This window comes from Carassius carassius, chromosome 46 (genome assembly GCF_963082965.1).
Source record: "Carassius carassius chromosome 46, fCarCar2.1, whole genome shotgun sequence".
NCBI classification, from domain to species: domain Eukaryota; kingdom Metazoa; phylum Chordata; class Actinopteri; order Cypriniformes; family Cyprinidae; genus Carassius; species Carassius carassius.
The window spans coordinates 95,173-110,578 of NC_081800.1; the positions used below are offsets into that span (position 1 = coordinate 95,173).

At 46.2% G+C, this 15,406-nt stretch overlaps 2 non-coding genes and 1 pseudogene across 2 annotated transcripts; all 3 read right to left on the reverse strand.

Annotated features, from left to right (window-relative positions):
* Window positions 1–4,301: 4,301 nt before the first annotated feature.
* On the reverse strand, window positions 4,302–4,465 carry LOC132129838 (U1 spliceosomal RNA). Its single transcript, XR_009428611.1, has one exon. It is a non-coding gene; the product is annotated as a U1 spliceosomal RNA (small nuclear RNA).
* A 351-nt stretch (window positions 4,466–4,816) lies between these two features.
* On the reverse strand, window positions 4,817–5,000 carry LOC132129857 (U2 spliceosomal RNA). Its single transcript, XR_009428620.1, has one exon. It is a non-coding gene; the product is annotated as a U2 spliceosomal RNA (small nuclear RNA).
* A 4,982-nt stretch (window positions 5,001–9,982) lies between these two features.
* On the reverse strand, window positions 9,983–10,158 carry LOC132129861 (U2 spliceosomal RNA; annotated as a pseudogene).
* Between the last annotated feature and the right edge of the window lie 5,248 nt (window positions 10,159–15,406).

Here is a 15,406-nt window from a genome sequence, read left to right on the forward strand (position 1 = left end):
TCACTACCTGTACTCTACCCCATAGTGACAGATCCCTTACACTCCACCGGCTTACTTTAGACTGTAAAGATTCCAACAGCCCCTCCCAATTTTGTTGTGCACTATTCACCTTGAAAAAGCGAACACCCAAAATTTTAATGCCATCCTGACACAAGGTATACCCTCCTGGAACCACAGTCCTCTTACTCCACCGTCCTACAAACATCACTGAAGATTTACTGACGTTTATCTTGGCACCTGTGGCTTCAGAAAAACTATCCAAAATATCTCTGTCACTACAAAATCTTTTTTAGTGGTCAAAAAGACTGTCATATCATCTGCGTAAGCTAACACTTTTGCTCTTATCCCTCCTCCACCTGGCATTACTACACCAGTCAAAGCTGCTGTTAATCGTAGCCGACTAATCAGAGGCTCTAAAGACAGTATATAGCACAAGGGTGACAAAGGACACCCTTGCCTCACACCACCCAACTGTTTTACTGGTTCAGAAAAGAACCCGTTTATCCTAATCTGACTGAAAGCCTCACTATACAAAAGCTGGACCCAGGCTAGGAACCCTGGGCCAAACCCAAGCTTCTCCAACACTGACCACAAAAAAGAATGGCTAACCCTATCAAAGGCCTTTTCCTGGTCAAGGCTCAGGATTGCCAAAGGAAGCTGACGTTGCTCAGCCCAACTGATCAAGTCCCGGACCAAAACTAAATTGAGGCTGCCTGATCTTCCTGGGACCCCACAAGTTTGATCTGGATGAACCACCAAATCTAACACCCCCTTAAGCCGTATGGTTAAGACTTTTGCCAGAATCTTATAATCGGTAGTAAGTAAAGTTATTGGCCGCCAATTTGCCAAATCCTCCTTACTATTTTTCTTATGCAGGAGGGTCACCAACCCCCTCCTCATAGACAAAGGCAATTTCCCCACTTCCAGACTTTCCTGATAAACTTTAATCAGTTCAGTGCCTACTAAAGGCAAAAAGGCTTGATAAAATTCAGCCGGTAGACCATCACCACCTGGAGACGTGCCTCTCTTCAAGGACTTAATTGCTACCTCTACTTCCTTCAAGGTGACCTCCTTCTCTAACCTGCCTGCCTCCACTTCCTCCAAGGTCCTGTCCAGATCCTCTAAAAACCCCTCCGCTGTTGACTCTCTTACTTCTCTATTCGCAAACAGCTCCTTATGAAAGGCAACTGAAGCCTTCAGCATTCCTTCAACTGAGTAGACCTTACCCTTCTCTGTATTTAAACATTCCATACTGCTGCGCTTCTGCCTTCCCTTCGCAGTAGAAAAGAAAAACTTTGTAGGCCTTTCATCTAGCACACGCTGACATACACCTGACTGCATAACAAACTTCTGTGCTTCTCCTCTATAATATTCATTCAAAGAATCCTGCAAGAGTTTGGCTTTTTTTCCACCCTTGCCCAGTGCTCAATAGACCTTGAGAGCATAAAACTTGCAATTCTTTAGTCCATTGACGCACTTGATTCCTCCTAGCCTTCCCCAAAGCTAAACCCCATGCCCTGCAAAAAAACCTAATCCTCTCCTTCACCCCTTCCCACCAGTCAGAATGTGACTGGTAGAATCCTTTTAAATTACACCATCCAGCAAATAATACCCGGAAAACCTTACAAAAGGTTTGGTCTTGGAGGTATGTTACATTCATCCTCCACTTCCCCCGACCCCTTTGCCCTGCTTCCACCTCTGCCCCAGCCCCAACTAAACAATGATCTGAACACCACATTGGCTGCCTTGTGTAGCTACTAACTTTAACAGACTTTGAAAAAAATATATAATCCAACCGCGATGCCTCCTGCCTACTGTTCCACCATGTATTACCTAAACCCTCCCCTCCAGCAGTCTGACCTGAATCTTGTAATCCAAAATTTTTAATAACCCCTGCCAATTCCCTCCCAGAACTTTTCTCTAAGGACATATTAAAATCCCCTGCCAAGACCACCAGCCAGTATATAATAATGGAAAAATTTTTCCCAAAAAACCTTCCCTCTCCTCTCGCTTACTGGGCGCATACACATTTATGAACCGTAAGGCCACCCCCCTCCATCTTGCATCCACAAACATCACCCTCCCTGGAACAATCACCCCAGATGTTTCAACAATTACCTCCCAGGAAAAGAATAAAATCCCCACCCCATCCGCCCTCACATTCCCCACTCCCCAAAAGGATGGTCCCCAAGTCCAATCCTTCGAGAACCTCTCCACATCCCTTTCATTCTCCAAGTGACATTCTTGTAAAAACAAAACATCATAATATAAATCTTTAACAGAAAAGAAAACTGCTGTCCGGCGTTCTGCCATTTTCAGCCCTCTTACATTAAAAGTTGCCACCCTTAACAGTCCCATTGAAAACCCTTAGACTCCCTCCCAAAGCCCCCTTTATCCCCCACAATACTTCCCCATCCCACTTCCCCCCTTATTCCTTCCCATTTTTCCCACATTCTCTTCTTCCCCTTCCTCCCTTTACCCTCCTTGAAACCAATTCAGACCATTCCCCGGATTCCGCTATCATTTCTTCCCTCCCTCTTCTTCTTCCTCTTCAATACTATCCCGCCACCCAGTGCTTGTCCCCACCTCCTCATTCTCTTTACCTTCATAGCCCTCCTCATTACAATCTTGACCCACAGAGTCCTGACCTACAGAGTTCTCCAGTTTGCTGAATTTGCATATTTCCCCATTATCAGGGTCACAAGCCTCAATCCAGGCTCTGCGACGGCCAGTCCCAGATGCTGACTCTGCTGCAATTTCCATTTTTGACCCACTATGTACTGTCTCTCGTTGGTGGGTTGATCCAGTTGCAGGTTCCAAAATGGTCTTCTCCTTATCCACCTCCAACACCTCAGAAAGCACCTCTGTGAAGTCCAGATCTGTCCATCCCGGAGACTGATTAAGCCGCTGCTCCGATCCCACTCCTTTTACCTCCTTTCCATCTAGGGACAAAGTTATCAGATCCCAGATCCCAGATCCCTTGCCTCTCAAGGAAAGCCATTACCTCCACATCCTCAACAAAAGGATTATACAGATGGACTGTGAGAGGTAAGTAATCCTGTGCAAACAAAGGGTGCAAACTCAATCCTTCCAACAACTTGTGCTTTTTCTTTCCCCAAGACTCAAAAAAACTCACACAGTCCGTTAGATTGAAGAACGTCAGATCCATAAATCCTAGTGCTGTGAAATCCTGAAGACAGAACACTGAAGAAGCTGCTACATTGAAGACTCCTTTCAAGACATCCACGACCACAAATTCCCTCCTGAAGTTTTCCTTTACAAACCGGACAGCATTCTGAAGCACTTGAATTCGTACAGTATTCTTCAACCGCGCCATCATGGCCGGCAAAGTACCATCTCCTCTCGACATAGCAATCGTCGCTACACTTGATCTTAGCCAAAAGGCCGAGAAGCGATGCCGCTAAGACGCAGCGGGGAGGAAGCCGGACACGGCGATGCCCATCTCGGCTTTGGTAAGTCTGGGGGACCTAAATACGCTGGGGGATGGTAGTACCCTCCCCTGTCTGCAACGTCACCGGGCCTCGTCACGCTCGGCCTGATGCTGGCACTGCAGCGACGGAAAGTACGACATCGCTCGTAACTCCCAAATGGTTTGTCGCAGAGCCACGTGCCTTATGTCATGGGAATCCTTGGCTTGAGCCGAACCAGACGCAGGTCTCAGATTGGCTCGTCGCTCTGACGGAATTTTCGGGTATTTCGGATTTTGTCGAAAACCTTCTTTTGCAACCTAGCGCCAGGTATTTGGCCCAGTCCCACCCAAAGCAGCACAGAAAGCTTCTCTGGAGTCTGCCTGTCAATAATCATCCCAAAAAAGTGGAAATTTCCATTCACCTTGGCGAGGGGACCTCAAAACGTGCTAAGGTGGCGTGTCTGAGATGGCTCGAATGGCTATAACTCCAGGAAGGAATGAGATCCCTTCACCCAAATCGGCACACCTGTGCAGGGGCTCAGTCAGAAGCAAGGTGAAAAAGGGCGCTGCGACAGGCCACTCGGTGGCGCTGTAAGCGACAACAAAATTAATAGCAATTGAAAAAGGAAAAACCAAACAACATGGAGACAGCTACAGCTAGGCTGCAGTCAGTCCAATCGACTTTCAAAGTAAGGTCTGTGCTATATTCGAACTGAACCACCCATCAGGGTCCGATTTTTCAAGAGCGTAACTGACTTTGTTTCACAGGCGCACAACACATACCTCGCATGTGACAGAACTCCCCATTCTGAAACGCAAAAAAAAAAAAAACCTGGAAAAAACCTCTTCTGCTTTGTTTCACCAACAATTTCAGGGGAGAGCGCGAACGCAGTCCTCCACTACCATAAATTATGCAGTCGAGATTCCCGCATTTGGGGAATTCGCAGGGGTCGGCATGGCCGGAGTGCAATGGCCAAGCCTCGTCCTGGGTGAACCGCCTTCTTCATCATGGTGTCTCCCCTGCCAGGTAAGTATGAAGGCCCAGGCGGTCAGCCAGAGGTACGATTTGCGTCTCTACCGTCCACACCAACCGTTAGCCCCCCTCCAGGAAAGGAAGGACGGGTGCCTTCCGTTACTGGCCTGGAAACTGCCAAGCTCATGGGCTGGTGCTTCCCAACGCCGGTTTTAGATGACTCTCTTTAACCAAACACACCTGATTCGATGCATCACCTCGTCTGTGAAAGACCTCAGGTGGGTGCATCGTTCGTGGAAGAGTCCAAGACCCCAGGAGGGCGCATCAGGAAAAAAGTTCGCAATACACCACAGCATGGCAGATCTCATTCCTTGTTCTGCTATTCGACACAATAAACGGCAATCCCCAAAAAGGGAAAGCACACCGTTCCTGGAGACACTGCAATACCAGGCCGATGCTTGGAGTGGACGGAGCAAGCCCCGGCTCCAGCTCCGTGATCTAAAAATCCATTTAATATGTAGTCCCCGGATGGGGGACGTATCAGATATTAAACTGATAAGAACTGATTTTTTTTTTTTTTTATTAAACCAAAGCATTCATTCCATCAGAAAGTATAACCATCAAAACAACACAATTCTTATTTTCTCTTATACAATGTGGCTCTTCTTAGAAACAGGCTAAATAGACTGGTGTATAACTTAACCGCTACATTTTAGGAAACAGACAGAATAAACCTTTATTCATCAAAGCATTGTATATGTTCTTCAAAGGTGAAAATTCCATTACCCACAAAATAGACATTCCATGAAAAAAGAAAAATAAAACAGAAAAACAAACCCAAGCTAAAAAATTGCCCTTTTGCTTACCCCACTCCGACTTTTGGCAACTCCCCCCACACTCTCTTCGTTTTTTCCTCCCCAAAACAGCATTTAAATGCTTTCACCTCAGTAACTATTTTACTCAACAGTCGCAAAAACACAGTCTCTGACGCCAAACGAGATATTTGCTTTCTTAGACAATCAGTTCTCCATTCCCACAGTACATGTTTCCCTTCTGAAACCACCACCCAAATTACTCTTCTTTCTTCCTTTACAAAGCCTTCCAACCCTTCCCCATAGAGTACTAGGTTCTTTGTGATTTTCGGTCCCCCCCAACTTTCCCACCACGTAGTCACTAACTTCCAGAATGTAACTGCCCCCGGACAGGACCAGAAGGTATGCTCTACAGTTTCGTCCTGGCCACAGCCAACTGGGCACTTTGGCGACCTCCCTGAGCCATGTCTGTATAGCCGCTCCCTCACAGGCAGCCGACCCAGGGCTGCCAACCAATTTAAATCTTTACAAAACCCAGTCAAATAAGTAGGCTGCAACATGGCCCAACCCACTCTATATGGCGGGACAACTTTCTCTGCCCCTGCCACTAGCTCGTCCCTCAATCTACTGTACAGTCGCCTATGCTGAAGGATCAAAGATTGCTCCAAACACCATGATTTCCCCACTATGAAATCTGCCACCCTCTGATAATAGGCCGGCCTATTTGTTGACCATGGCATTGTTGCCCTCCATGAGCTAATAGATCGCATTGGAAAAGCCAGCCAAAACTGGGCCAAAATCCTTGCATTATGTGCTGCCTCTTGTGTTGCTAATTGGGCAGAAGAGGAAAGAAAAAGTGCATCCATTTTTAAGGGGATACAAGGAAATCCCCTCCCCCCCTCCTTCACATGGCAGTACATCTGTGTTCTCGCCACCATTTCAGTACCGTTATTCCAAAGAAAAGAAAAAAACAGCTTCTCCAACTTCCTACCATACAAAAAAGGTACCGGAAAAATATAGGCCAGATAATTCAAACTTGGGAGTAGGTCTGCCCTCACTACTTCCAGCCTACCCCACATCGAAAGCCCCCTTAAATTCCACCTAGCTATCTTTGTTTGCGCTGCTTTGAACCTAGCCACCCAGTTCTCCCGAGCGCTATTCTTTCTGAAAAACCTGATCCCTAGGATCTTCAATCCCTCTGCACAAAAGTTATACCCACCTGGCACAACTGTTCTTTCTGCCCACTGGCCTGCAAACATTACAGAAGACTTACCCGCGTTTACACGCGCTCCTGAAGCCTCGCAAAAGCCTTTAATGATTTTGCATACTGTCTCAAAATCCAGATCTGAGGTTAGGAACAATGTCATATCGTCTGCATATGCAGACACCTTTGCACACGTACCCCTGCCTCCAGGTAAATGCATGCCTGTCAACGAATCAGCCACCCTCAAGGCTGCCATTAGGGGCTCTAGAGACAGAACATAAAGCAGAGGCGACAAAGGGCACCCCTGTCGAACCCCACCCAACTGCTCCACCCTCCCTGAATAATATCCATTTATCCCTATCCTGCTTGAAACCCTACTATACAACAGCTTTAGCCATGACCTGAAGACTGGGCCAAACCCCATACACACCAGGGTGGCCATTAAAAAAGCATGACTTACCCTGTCGAAAGCATTCTCCTGGTCCAGGCTCAAAATCACCAAAGGGAGCTGCCGCTGTTCCGCCCAGTACAGAATGTCTCTCACCAAAGCTAGGTTTAAAACGCCTGACCTACCAGGCACTCCGCAAGTTTGGTCTGGCTGCACTACCACCCCAATCACCTTCTTAAGCCGCTCTGTTATCACCTTGGCCAACACCTTGTAATCAGTTGTTAACAAGGTTATTGGCCTCCAGTTTGTTAACTCCTCCTTATGACCTTTCTTGTGTACTAATGTCACCAAACCCATTCTCATTGTCGATGGCAGCTCTCCTCTTTCTATACTTTCCTGATAGACACAGACTAGCTCGGGGCCTATCCAGGGCAAAACGGTCCTATAAAACTCCGCTGGGAGGCCGTCACACCCAGGGGCCGTGCCCCCTTTGAGTGAGGATATCGCAGAGCTTACTTCCTGCAGTGACAAGGGGCCTTCCAATACTTCCCTCTCCTCCTCTTCCAGAGTTTTCTCTAATGCATCCAAGTACTTGTCCCCAGAGCAACCTGTAGAACCTCTACAACTAAAAAGCTCCCTGTAAAAGCCCTCAACAACTCTAAACATCCCCTCTACAGTTGCTTCAATCCCTCCATCCTTCCTCAAACCCTCTATGAAACTCCGCTTTTGCCGGCTCCGCACGGTGGAGAAGAAAAACCTTGTTGGCCTTTCATCTAAAAGGCGCTTTTGTGCACCTGACCACAACAAAAATGACTTGACTTCATTCCAGTAAAAATCCTTCATAACTCCCTGAAGGTACCTGGCCCTAGCCCACCCATCCGTTGTTCCCAATGCACCCTCTCCATATAGCAATTGCAATTCCTCAGACCACCTACCTACTTTAGCCCGCCTGCACCTCGCCTTCTCTCTACCCCAACCATGACAGAAAAAGGCCACACGTTCTTTAAAACCTTCCCACCACGCGGCATGAGTCTCAAACAGACTCCGCAGATTTTTCCACCCAGCCACTAAATTATAGAGAGCTACACAGAAGGTTCTGTCCTTTAGAAAGGAGGTGTTAAATCTCCACACACCCCTCCCTCTTTTCATGCCCCCGATCTCTGCCCACACCCCCACTAAACAGTGATCCGAGCACCACATTGGCATCTGTGTATAGTTGTGTAGCTTCACATGTGCCGGGAAGAATAAATAATCCAGCCTGGAAAACTCCTGCTTGCTACTTCGCCATGTATAGGTGGGCTCCTGACCTCCTGCTCCCCGGAAGGAGTCTTGCAAAGAAAACCCAGCAACCAAAAGTGCCAATTCTTTACCCGAATCATTATCAAGGGACATATTAAAATCCCCTCCTATAATTAGCAATCTATTTGTAAACAAGACTGGTGCCAAATTATCTAAAAAACCCTTCCTATCCCCCAACTTACTTGGTACATACACATTAACAAACCGAAAAGCCACCCCCCTCCACCTGGCATCCACCACTACCACTCTTCCCGGAATCACCACATTAGCAGACTCAATTATGAATTCCCAGGAATAAAATAAAATGCCCACCCCATCCGATCTTACATTCCCTACTCCCCAACAGGAAGGCCCCACCTCCCACCCCGCAGAAAAAACACATACATCTTCTTTTCCTTGTAAATGACATTCTTGTAAAAAACAAACATCAAAAGGCAACATCTTTAAAGAAAGATAAATTGAAGTCCTCCTCTGTAACATTTTAAGTCCCCTTGCATTTAATGTTGCCACCCTTAAACAAACCATAAAAAAGCAAAAGAAACCTTGAGTCATTCTTCCAAAATTCACATACTCCCCTTACCCAAACTCTTCTTCCCTCTACCTTTCCCAACTGATACTTCCATCCATTCCTCCCCTTCTCCCCTCCCCCCTTCCTCTTCATCTCCTTTGCCCCCTTCCCCCATACTCTTACTCAGAATTGATTTAACCTTTCTCAAGACACCTTCGTTTTCCTTTTTCCCCTTTGCCCCTTCATCCTCTAAACACCTCCCCTCGATATCCATCTCACCTCCCTCTTCCCAGACTTGTCTGGTTCCCCGCTCTTGAGTCTGGAATTTGCTGCATTTCCGCTCTCTTTCTCCAGCCCCATCCTCAAAAGGCCTCCGTCGCCTTATACCTTGACCCATGTCAACGTTCAGCACGTCTTCTTGCTGCTGGCCCCCACTGATTGATGTCTCTGCTACCTACTGCTCTGTATCCTCATAGATCCCACAAAGTACCTCTGCCACGTCTATTTCAGACCACACTTGCGATGGTGCCATCTGATGTGCCTCTTCCTCACCTCCTCTTTGTTCTGGCCCATCTCCTATTTCATCTGCTTGCTCCCTCAAGACTTTTCTGTGATTTAAACCTGAGGGCCCTGCCTTCTGGCCATCTCCTTCCTCTGATACATTCATCAGCAGACTTTCAAAATCTGTTTGCAAGTCCGGTCCTTCTTTAAAGAGGCTGGCATAAGATCACTGCCTACTAGGGCACACTCTGTACAGATGATCTTTTCCCCCACATAGGCTGCAGGTCTTTGGCTCTGGACAGTCTGTGGCCATGTGCTCCATCGATCCACAAAAACGGCACCGCTGGCCAGCACAATCTGCCTTTACATGTCCACGAGCACCACACCTTCTACAATACATTGGCTGACCCGGATAGTGAAGAAATCCTCTGTTTGATCCTATGAAAAAGGATCCTGGAGGGTGGACAAGGCCTCCTGGCAATGCTGGATCTGCCGGCAGTTTCACCAAATATCTCCGTTTAGCCAGGCGGTCAGCCAGAGGTACGATTTGCGTCTCTACCGTCCACACCAACCGTTAGCCCCCCTCCAGGAAAGGAAGGACGGGTGCCTTCCGTTACTGGCCTGGAAACTGCCAAGCTCATGGGCCGGTGCTTCCCAACGCCGGTTTTAGATGACTCTCTTTAACCAAACACACCTGATTCGATGCATCACCTCGTCTGTGAAAGACCTCAGGTGGGTGCATCGTTCGTGGAAGAGTCCAAGACCCCAGGAGGGCGCATCAGGAAAAAAGTTCGCAATACACCACAGCATGGCAGATCTCATTCCTTGTTCTGCTATTCGACACAATAAACGGCAATCCCCAAAAAGGGAAAGCACACCGTTCCTGGAGACACTGCAATACCAGGCCGATGCTTGGAGTGGACGGAGCAAGCCCCGGCTCCAGCTCCGTGATCTATAAAATCCTTTTAATATGTAGTCCCCGGATGGGGGACGTATCAGATATTAAACTGATAAGAACAGATTTTTTCTTTCGAAAAAGTTTTATTGTCACCATTTTCATATTTGCATTTTTACTTTTTTACACACATTTCTCTGTTTTCAATCACAAAGATTATTATTGTTATTATTTAAACATGCCAGAATACATATAATAAATACACAGTTTTAAAATCAAATTACAATATTGTTAAAAAAAAAAAACATTATATGTAACATTGTTTTAAAATATTCCATGTTTATGTTGTGTTATAAAAGGTGTTAAACGTTATAAAAGTAAAAAACACAAGTTAAAATAGTACACACAAGCATCTTTTTTGTTCAATAAAACACCATTACATTTGATAAAAAAAAAAAAAAAAAAAAAAAAAAAAAAAGATTCATAGCCTTTAAAAGTCATCTGTTGTGCAAAGCCAGGGGTGAGTCCTTATCAAGTTATCCTTCACCCCACTCTCCAGAACAGGCATGTGAGATGCTGCTTCATGGGCTCAGCGGAGATCTCCTCTCCTCCGGCCCGCTGGCCCGCTGTTCCCGTAGCCAGAGTGGTAAGGGTGCATCTACGGGCAGCCAGGGTCGGTGCCTGCCGGGACCCTCTTCATGCGACCCCGGCCCCCCCTCCGAATATCGTCGTCCGGTACCCCTGCAGCATTGATGTTACCTTTAGCTCGCATGCATGGAGGGTTACCGTAACGCGCTTCCCTACCAGCAGGTTTCTGGTGGCCCAGATGGCATCCTTGATGACGTTAAGGGTGAGCCAGAGCGAGGTGAATTCCTGTGCTGTCATGCCCTTCAAGCCCCGGCCCACCCCAAGGATGGCGAGCTGGTACCCGAACTAGGCCCCACCCACTGGTAGTCACGGGAAATACAGGGGACCGGTCTTGGCCCACAGGTCCCGTGCAGCGCCGCACTCCCAGAGCAGGTGGTGGACAGTCTCCGGGGAATTGCAGCCGGACCGAGGGCAGATGGGGTTTTTGGCCATGCCTCTGGAGTGCATAACCGCCCTGACCGGGAGGATCTCATGAGCCACCATCCATGATAAATCCTTGTGCCTGTTCTGGAGAGCGGGGTGGGCAGCGTTCCTCCAAACTTGTTTGGCCTCACCTAGTGTGAGGCCTGGAACTGGACTCACCGGTTCCCGGTCCTGCACAAGAGAGACAAGATGCTTGTGGTTAGTTAAAATGGTGACATCTTGCTGTTCTAAAAGGTATTTCTTTAAAAACTTTTTTATAAAACTATATTCTTTAGGCAGGTTAAAAGACACTGGTATTCTCAAATCTAAAGGTAAAATCTTAAGAGTCCTTAGATAAGACCCCATCCAAAATCGTGTCATGGCTGCCGTCTTGTTCTCGTTGGATGGGGTCACATCATATTTTATGTGGAGGGCTGTGAAGCGGCTGCCTAAAAACAGGTGGGGGTCTGGGAGGCCTTTTCCGCCGTTTTCCGGTCTCTTTTTGACCACCTCCCTCTTCAATCTTTCCTACTTGGACCCCCACAGGAAATAAAACACCGCCCTCTCTAGGTCCATCAGGAATTCCCTAGGTGGGATAAAAACAGAACAAACAAGTAACATTAAAGGTAAAATAACAGATTTAAAAATAAAAATTTTACCTTCAATTGTCAACTGTCTTAGTCCCCAAAACCCCAGTCTTTTCCTAGCTTTCCCTAGCAAGTCAGTCCAGTTGTCTCGTCCACCTCCTTCTTTATCAAATTTAATGCCTAAAATTTTAAAATCATTGTCTTTAAAAACCAAATCAAGTCCTCCTGTGTCCACGTCTCCCCACGGCCCGAAGAGCTGGGCCTCGGACTTGTTTCTATTGAGTTTGGCGCCCGAGGCCCGACCGTACCAGTCAGTCAAGTCCAGTGCTCTTCGTATGGATAAAACGTCCGTGGCTAAAAGAGTTACGTCGTCCATGTATAAAGCACAGGTCACCGTCAGTCCACCCGTCCCAGGAACGTCTAGTCCTTTGATCCATTTGTCCCTTCTCAAGATCTGTGCCATTGGCTCGATGCAAGCCACATACAGAAGAGGAGATAAAGGACATCCCTGACGGACACCACTTTGTATGTTCACAGCTTTGGAAAGATGCCCATTTATTGGAATTTTGCTGACTATTCCCTTGTACAGCAGTCCCACCCAGGCTATAAACCTCTCTGGAAACCCCATTTTCTCCAGTACCTGGAAGAGGTTCTGGTGCGAGACTCGATCAAATGCTTTTTCAAAATCTAAATTTAGGACTACTAGCCGAATATTTCTGTCTCTCGCGTAACAGATGGCGTCTCTAATCAGCACTAGGTTGTCTGTTATCTTTCTTCCGGGCACAGCACAAGCTTGATCCGGGTTGATCACGCCCTCTAAAACAGTCGACATGCGTGTCGCTAAAATCTTACTAAAAAGTTTACCATCGAAATTTAAAAGCGTGATTGGTCTCCAATTGTTTAAGTCAGTCCTGTCCCCTTTTTTGTACAGTAAAGACACTATCCCTATCCTAAAACTGTCGGGTAGTCTGTCAAGAGTCTCAAAGTTGTTAAAAACAGCCAATAATTCATGTGCTAAAATATCCCAAAAAGTAAGATAAAACTCTAGGGGAAGTCCACCTGCTCCTGGGGACTTCCCCTTTTTAAAACCATTAAGAGCTTTATGTAATTCTAAAATAGTAAAATCTTGGTATAAAAACTTATTTTGGCCATTAACATTCTTGACTAAAAAATTTAAAACTTCCCTTGCCGTATCGTCGTGTACATCTTTTTTACAATACAAATCCTCATAAAATCCCTCTACATTTTTTAAAATCTCTTCTGTTGTGTTTGCATCCCTCCCTCCTACCTTAACCCTGGTTATTGCCCCTCCCCTTGTTATTATCTTTTTAAAAAAGTAACTTGTACACTTTTCACCTTCCTCTATTTCTCTTTCTTTGCTTCTTAAAATAACACCTTTACTTTGGATACGAGATAAAACTGACATTTCTTTTTTTACATCTGTTATTTCTTGGCTAAAATCAAAACCATTATTTAAAAGATTAAAATATCTTTGTAATCTTTTTTGCAACCACATCATGCATCTCTTTTCCCTATTCTTTTTATCTTTCCCTACCTTCCTAAAAAACTGTCTTGTCCGGTCCTTTACCATTTCCCACCACTGTGCACGTGTCTCATAAAAGCCTTGGAGGGTCTGCCATTGGCTGAACTGCTCCCTATATTCTCTAACCACTTCTTCATCCACTAATAGGGAACAGTTCAGCTTCCACATCCCTCCTCCTACCGTCACACCCGGGGAAAGTGAAAGGGTGCAAGACAGCATCATGTGATCAGAAAAAAAGAGAGGGGTCAATGTTGCATCGGTTGGAGGGCAGTCCCTTTTAAAAACATAGTCAATTCGAGAGGCTCTGGCGCCATCACCACTGAACCAGGTGAAGCCCTCCTCTCTTTGATGCAGTTGTTTAAAACAGTCAACTAACTTAAAATCCTTGACTAAATTTTGTAATAAAACCGATGTCTTATCGACCTTAAAATCTTCTCCTACTCTCTTCCTATCTGTTTTTGATAAAACACAGTTAAAATCCCCTGCTACTATTAGGGGAGCCCTGCCTAACATGTGGGGCTGCAGGTCTTCTAAAAGCTCATACCTGTCATTTTTTTCTGTAAAACCATACACGTTAAGAACCTTAAAATCTCTCCCTAAAAAAGTCAGGTTTGCTAAAAGAGCCCGCCCTTCCCTCAACACAGTGCTATCCTTCACCGTGATGTTTGAATTTTTTATTAAAATAGCGACACCATCATTCTTGTTGAAGTTGGAGCCACTCCATATTGAAGGCCCCATGGTCCACATCTCCTCCAACTTCCTGTGGTTACTTAAAAAGGGCAGAGCACACTCTTGCAGTAAAAACAAATCTGACTTAAAAGACTTTAAAAGGGATAAAATGCTCTGTGCTCGCAAGGTCGACCTCACACTTCTTACATTTATGGTAGAGATAGTGAGGGCCATGAGCAGTATGGTTAAAACAGTATGAGAAATTTAAACAGAAGACTAAAAGACTACAAAAATATGCTTAAAATCATGTTTTATCTTGTTTCACCTGCTCTTCCTTTCTCCCAGATGACTTGGGGCCCGGAGAGCAGGTGCTCGACACATCGGGTGCTACAGAGAAACCCTCTTGTAACTCCCTAGGCGACGATGTTCTTAGCTTGATGTGCAAAAAGGAAACCTCATTTGGGGATTCTAGGGGCCACATGCGTTCTTGATCTTCCAAATCGGAACTATCAAGCCGCTGTGCTGCCCTAGCTTTTTTCTCCTCTGTTTCCACCAGAGGAGATCCCGCAGGTCTTTTTTGCACTTGAGCATTTGGAAGTGAACACTCAAATTCACTCCCACTGGATTCCTGCACCAAATCTGACACCGTTTCTAGGGAAGAGCTTGTTTCTTCCTCGCTCACTTCTCCTTCCGTGACTTTTTCCAGTTCAATATCTGACTCCGCCCCTGTGGCCGCCCCACTTCCTCCTTCCTGACCAATTCCTGAGGCCGGCTGGGGATTTGAAATTCCCGCCAAAACCTCAGGGACCGCCTCCTCTTTCCTTTGTTCATTCGTTTGTTGCCCATGTGGGGCGGCCATTTTGAGCTTGTTGGCAAAACTTTTAGGGCAGTCTCTGTAGAGGTGGTTTGTTTCTCCACAAAGATTGCACCGTCTGCCATTGGTACAATCATCAAAACTGTGACCAATTTCTCTACACTTCCCACATACTAACTCTTGGCATGCTTCAGCGAGATGACCAAACCTGCAACACTTCCTGCAGAGTTTGGGCATTCCTTGATAATGTATGTAGCCTCTGTTCTCTCCGAGCACAATCATGGAAGGCAGATGTTTCAGGCCCTGGTAGCGCCCAGCGTCTTCCCATTGTTTAATGGGAATTCGCCAGGAGCATGTCCAAATGCCATCTTCATCTAACACTTTGACAGGCTGGCCTCGAACAGTGCAAAATCTACCCAACCAAACACAAATATCATCTCCAGTCACTGTTTCATTGAACATCCTTACAATCACAGTTTTAAGAGTGTTATCAGAAAGTTTCTCGACAGTGAACATGGAGAACTGGGCTTTAACTGAATCAAACCTTTGCCAAAAGTCATTAAGCAGGGAAGCGGTTTTAAAACTGACATCAAATCCTTTGTTCAAGGGCAGAGTCATCAAACAATTCAGGTCGTCAGATCTAAAAGCTAAGGTCTTTTGGATCAGCTTCCTGGAAAAGTCCATACGGGACATTCCAAGGAGCTTCCCCTCAACCTGCCTGAATAAAAAACGC